Below are 5,001 nucleotides of genomic sequence, written 5' to 3'. Positions count from 1 at the left end.
GGATCTGTGGTGGCCCCTCGTCTGCTCACTCACGCATTCAAACATGGTATGCGAGTTATATCTATACATGTACATATACATATGTGTGTGTGTCTTGGCCATCCATGATGTAACTTGTTTTTAAATGTGACTATAATATTAGCTACTGAGCACTAAAGTGGTGCATGCCATTTTAGTGGAAAGGGATGAACTGGATTATAAAATTTTTAGTGGATATGAGGTACTAAGATTATTACATACCATATTTTCTACAAAAAGAATATTCTGCGTACTCCACAACGGAGAAAATAGTCAGGGAACTTAGTTGTTTCAACAATCAATATAACATTTTGTTGATCTCCCACAACAAAAAATTGACTTTCAGCGATTTCGCTTTAGATGGCTCATACTTCAGTTTTGAGGCTTCTTTTGTAATAAATGCTATAATTATAAATGAACAAATGAAAAGGTGTCATAAAAGAAAATTTAGAGAGTAGGAGGGTGGAAGAGTTGCTCCGCGCGTGGACCCGTTGCTGCTGGGGTTCCCGGTGTGCCCGCTCTCCAAGAGCCCGCTCAGATGTGACGCATGGACAAAGGAATTGATTAACGAAGAGCTGGGAATAGCATATCCAATCATCGACGGCATTCCCAATATGATACCACAGGCAGCTAGGATGACACATCAAAGTAAGAAGAAATGGAGCAGCACTAAGCCATAATTTAAAAAAAAAAATACAAAAACACAGCAACTAAATTCCCTTAATACCATTTACCATTTAAAAAGAGAGGGTGGGGAGAAGAATGTTTCTGTCTCACCCTACACCGACAGTCCTTGTTCCACTGGTTTCTTCAGGAAGACTGTCCTACTCAGCCTCTGTGGAGGGAAACTTCCCGCGGGGCTGCCCTAGTTCAGCCAGCCTTGCCTCTACAGTCTGCTCTTGCTGATTGCCCTACCAGTTGATGTGTTCTTCCACCCTTGGACTTGGGTGGGTGCTGAACTCTTCAGACATAATTAATGCAACCAGAGCCAAGATGGTACATATAATAATGATATATTTGGGCCTCTGTCTCTGAAAGTTCAACTAGATTGAAATACTAGAATTCCATTTAGGTTGCAGGAAAGATACTTTGCCTTGCTTCTGTCAGAGGCTTAGGACTTTGGGAGGCTAAAGCTGCAGAAGCTTCTTTTATTGTACTCTTGTTTGCCCTTATTTTTTGAAGGTTCTAATTTATAACAATGGCTGTATCAGAAAAAACATTTTGACAAAGTATCTTGTTGGAGATTAATAGCCCCCATCATTAACTGATAACTTTATGCCTTATCCCACTCATCTGAAAGTTAGTCCTATGAAATATTGTTTGTTTAAATTCAAGCTGTCAAGTCACATGCTAGGAATGACTGAAACAATTCCAAAGGAGCTGTGCTACAGTAAAAAAAAAATTGTCATTCAGTCCATTCCCACTCATAGCAACTCTATAGGACAGAGACGAACTGCCCCGTAAGGCTTCCAAGGGGCAGCTGGTGGATTCGAACTCTTGACCTTTTTGGTTAGCAGCTAAGCTCTCAACCACTGCACCACCAGGGCCCCTGTGCTAGAGTGCAGCTACTCTACCACAAGGTAGTTGTAGAGAAATGTGTTGAACTAGTGTGACATAAAATCCTACAATAAAATGGAAATTTCACATAAAAAAGAAAATTTAATGATCAGAAAACAAATATTACAACAAATTACTATATTTTATTTTTAGATAGATATTTCATCTCTAATACATTATAGTTAAAAACAGTTCTTTCTATTCTTTGCTCCTACAAATTATTCAGTGATTTCATCACAATTAAGCTGCCAAACAGTATCTACTTCCATACATAATAAAGATAACGAATAGAGTCTTTCTTGAATCATTGTCGCACACTGAGGGTTTTCGAGTCTCTTTAAGTATGAAAATGTGCGTTCTGTTGTACAGTTTGTGATCATTAAAGTTAGGACTATGTGTAAAGCACTTTTAACATTCGGCAATACGCATTGCATTTTATCTTCTATTATGGAATCATACATGCCTACACGAGTAAAATTTGTCTTTCCTGCATCTGTAAACTTATGTAAGAATCAAATTGTTGCACTTCTCTGTAAACGTTTGTATTTAAGACATCGCGATGAGCCTGCCCTAATTTCTTGGATGTCGTCATGCATTCTTCATTAGGTATACGCACATTGTTTAAGAAGGAAAATCTATTTGAAAGAGCTTCATACGCTTTTGCCCTTCTTTTCATGCAAGATTCAAGTGTATCAATGATGGTGTAGTATGTGCGTAGGCAAATTTGATCTCTGGCGCTCACTGATACTTCTGGTGCACTTCCGTCATTTACTTGTTTCTTTCCAAGGCTTCTGCTGTGGTGAACTGCTTGATAATCAATATTTGTTTTGTTTTCAAAATTTGCAAAATCTTTTCTTAAATTAGGTAAATACCCTGTTAATGACTGGTAGATATCTGCCCGTGCCTTTAAATTTACTTCAGAATCTTGGAGAGTTTGACCCATCCAAAGAAAATGCTGCAGTATATTATTCCAATAACCAACATAAATACATACTGTGGTGTTTGCATTTTGTTGGCAATGTTTTCAGTTTCTCTTCTGGTATCTCCTTTTTGTGTCTGATCTTCAGCAGTGTTTTCTAAGGCATCTAGAATCTGAGTGTATGATTCCAGGATTGCACTCGTTGCTACAGCAGGAACTTCCCAGAATGCATTAGAAAGACATTTTAATACTTGATCATTGCGTAAATATGTTTTAAGAACTGCTCATCAGTGAATAGAGGCAGCAAAAATGTGTAGAGTAACTGAACAGTGGGAAAAAAAATCAACTGCTTCCAGACAAAAACTTACTCCACTACGTCCTACAAGATCAAGTGAATGTGCAGCACATGGTTTGAAAAAGACATATTCATTATATTCTAAAATGTTCTGTTGCATGCCTTTATAACGCCCTGACGTATTGGCACCATAGGACTGGTCTCTGCACTTAGAAAAATCAGTTTTGCAAACTTCACGTAGATAGTGAAGTACTTGATTTGCAATTTCTTCACTGGTATGACTTTTTAAATTAAAAAATATGATAAATTGCTCAACAGATTTTTCATCTGTTGGAGATACGTATCTTAATACTTGGCTGATCTGTATGAGAAAGATCAGGAGTGGAATCTACAGACAAACTGTAATATAGAGCTATACTAACTTCACTGAAAATAATTGATTGAATTTTATCATTTATTAAGTTTATGAATTCTTCACTCATTGTTTTAGACATACAGGAATACTTCGTTTTACTGTGCTTTGCTTTATTGTGCTTTGCAGATATTGTGTTTTTTACAGATTGAAGGTTTGTGGCAACCGTGCGTCGAGCAAGTCTATTGGTGCCGTGTTTCCAACAGCATGAGTTCACTTTGTGTCTCTCTGTCACATTTTGTTAATTCCCACAATATTTCAAACTCTTTTGTTATTTTTATATCTGTTATGGTGATCCGTGATCAGTGATCTTTGATGTTGCATGTCCATATATGATGGCGAACTTAATTGTTAAATGTTGTGTGTGTTCTGACTGCTCCACTGACAGACCGTTCCCTCCTCTCTCTCCCTCTCCTCCTGAGATAGGACAATATTGAAATTGGCCAGATAACAACCCTACAATGGCCTCTAAGTGTTCAAATGAAAGGAAGAATTGTGTGTTTCTCACTGTAAATCAAAAGCTGGAAATTATTAAGCTTAGTGAGGAAGGCATGTCGAAAGCTGACATAGGACAAAAGCTAGGACTCTTGCACGAAACAGTGAGCCAAGTTGTGAATACAAAGGAAAAGTTCTTGAGGGAAATTAAGAATGCTACTCCAGTGAACATACAAATGATAAGAAAGTAAAACAGCCTTATTGCTGATATGGGGTAAGTTTTAATGGTCTAGACAGAAGATCAAACCAGCCACAACATTCCTTTAAGCCAAAGCCTCCTCCAGAGAAAGGCCCTAACTCTTGTCAATTCTGTGAAGGTTGAGAGGGGTGAGGAAGCTGCAGAAGAAAAGTTTGAAGCTAGCAGAGGTTGGTGCAAGAGGTTTAAGGAAAGAAGCTGTCTTCCCAACATAGAAGTGCATGGTGAAGCAGCAAGTGCTGATGGAAAAGCTGACGCAAGTTATCCAGAAGATCTAGCTAAGGTAATTGATGAAGGTGGCTACACTAAACAACACGTTTTCAATACAGACAAAACAGCCTTATACTGAAAGAAGATGCCATCGAGGACTTTCATAGCTAGAGAAGAGGATTCAATGCCTGGCTTCAAGGCTTCAAAGGACAGGCTGACTCTCTTGTTAGAGGCTAATGCAGCTGGTGGCTTTAAGTTGAAGCCAATGCTCATTTACCATTCAGAAAATCCTACAGTCCTTAAGAATTATGCTAAATCGACTCTGCTTGTGCTCTGTAAATGGAACAACAAAGCCTAGATGACAGCACATCTGTTTATAACATGGTTTACTGAATATTTTAAGCCCACTGTTGAGACCTACTGCTCAGAAAAAAAAAGATGACTTTCAAAATATTGCTGCTCACAGATAATGCACCTGGTCATCCAAGAGCTCTGATGGGGATGTACAAGATTAATGTTGTTTTCATGCCTGCTAACACAAAATCCGTTCTGCAACCCATGAATCATGGAGTAATTTCTACTTTCAAGTTCTTATTATTGAAGAAATACGTTTTGTAAGGCTATAGCTGCGATAGATAGTGATTCCTCTGGTGGATCTGGGCAAAGGAAATTGAAAACCTTCTGGAAAGGAGTCACCATTCTAGATGCCATTAAGAACATTTGTGATTCATGGGAGGAGGTCAAAATATCAACATTAACAGGAATTTGGAAGAAGTTGATTGCAACTGTCTTGGATGACTTTGAGGGGTTCAAGACTTCAGCGGATTAAGTAACTGCAGGTGTGGTGGAAATAGCAAGAGAACTGGATTTAGAAGTGGAGCCTGAAGATGTGGCTGAAT

The 5,001-nt window shown here is 38.4% G+C and overlaps 1 pseudogene; it reads left to right on the top strand.

Annotated features, from left to right (window-relative positions):
• The first annotated feature begins 780 nt into the window (after positions 1-780).
• LOC101358372 (phosphatidylinositol N-acetylglucosaminyltransferase subunit Y-like) lies at positions 781-995 on the top strand (annotated as a pseudogene).
• The last annotated feature ends 4,006 nt before the right edge of the window (positions 996-5,001 follow it).

This window comes from Trichechus manatus, unplaced genomic scaffold (assembly GCF_000243295.1).
Source record: "Trichechus manatus latirostris isolate Lorelei unplaced genomic scaffold, TriManLat1.0 scaffold00255, whole genome shotgun sequence".
Lineage (NCBI taxonomy): Eukaryota > Metazoa > Chordata > Mammalia > Sirenia > Trichechidae > Trichechus > Trichechus manatus.
The sequence above is the reverse complement of the archived record's forward strand: the minus strand, read 5'-3'. Positions and strand labels throughout refer to the sequence as shown.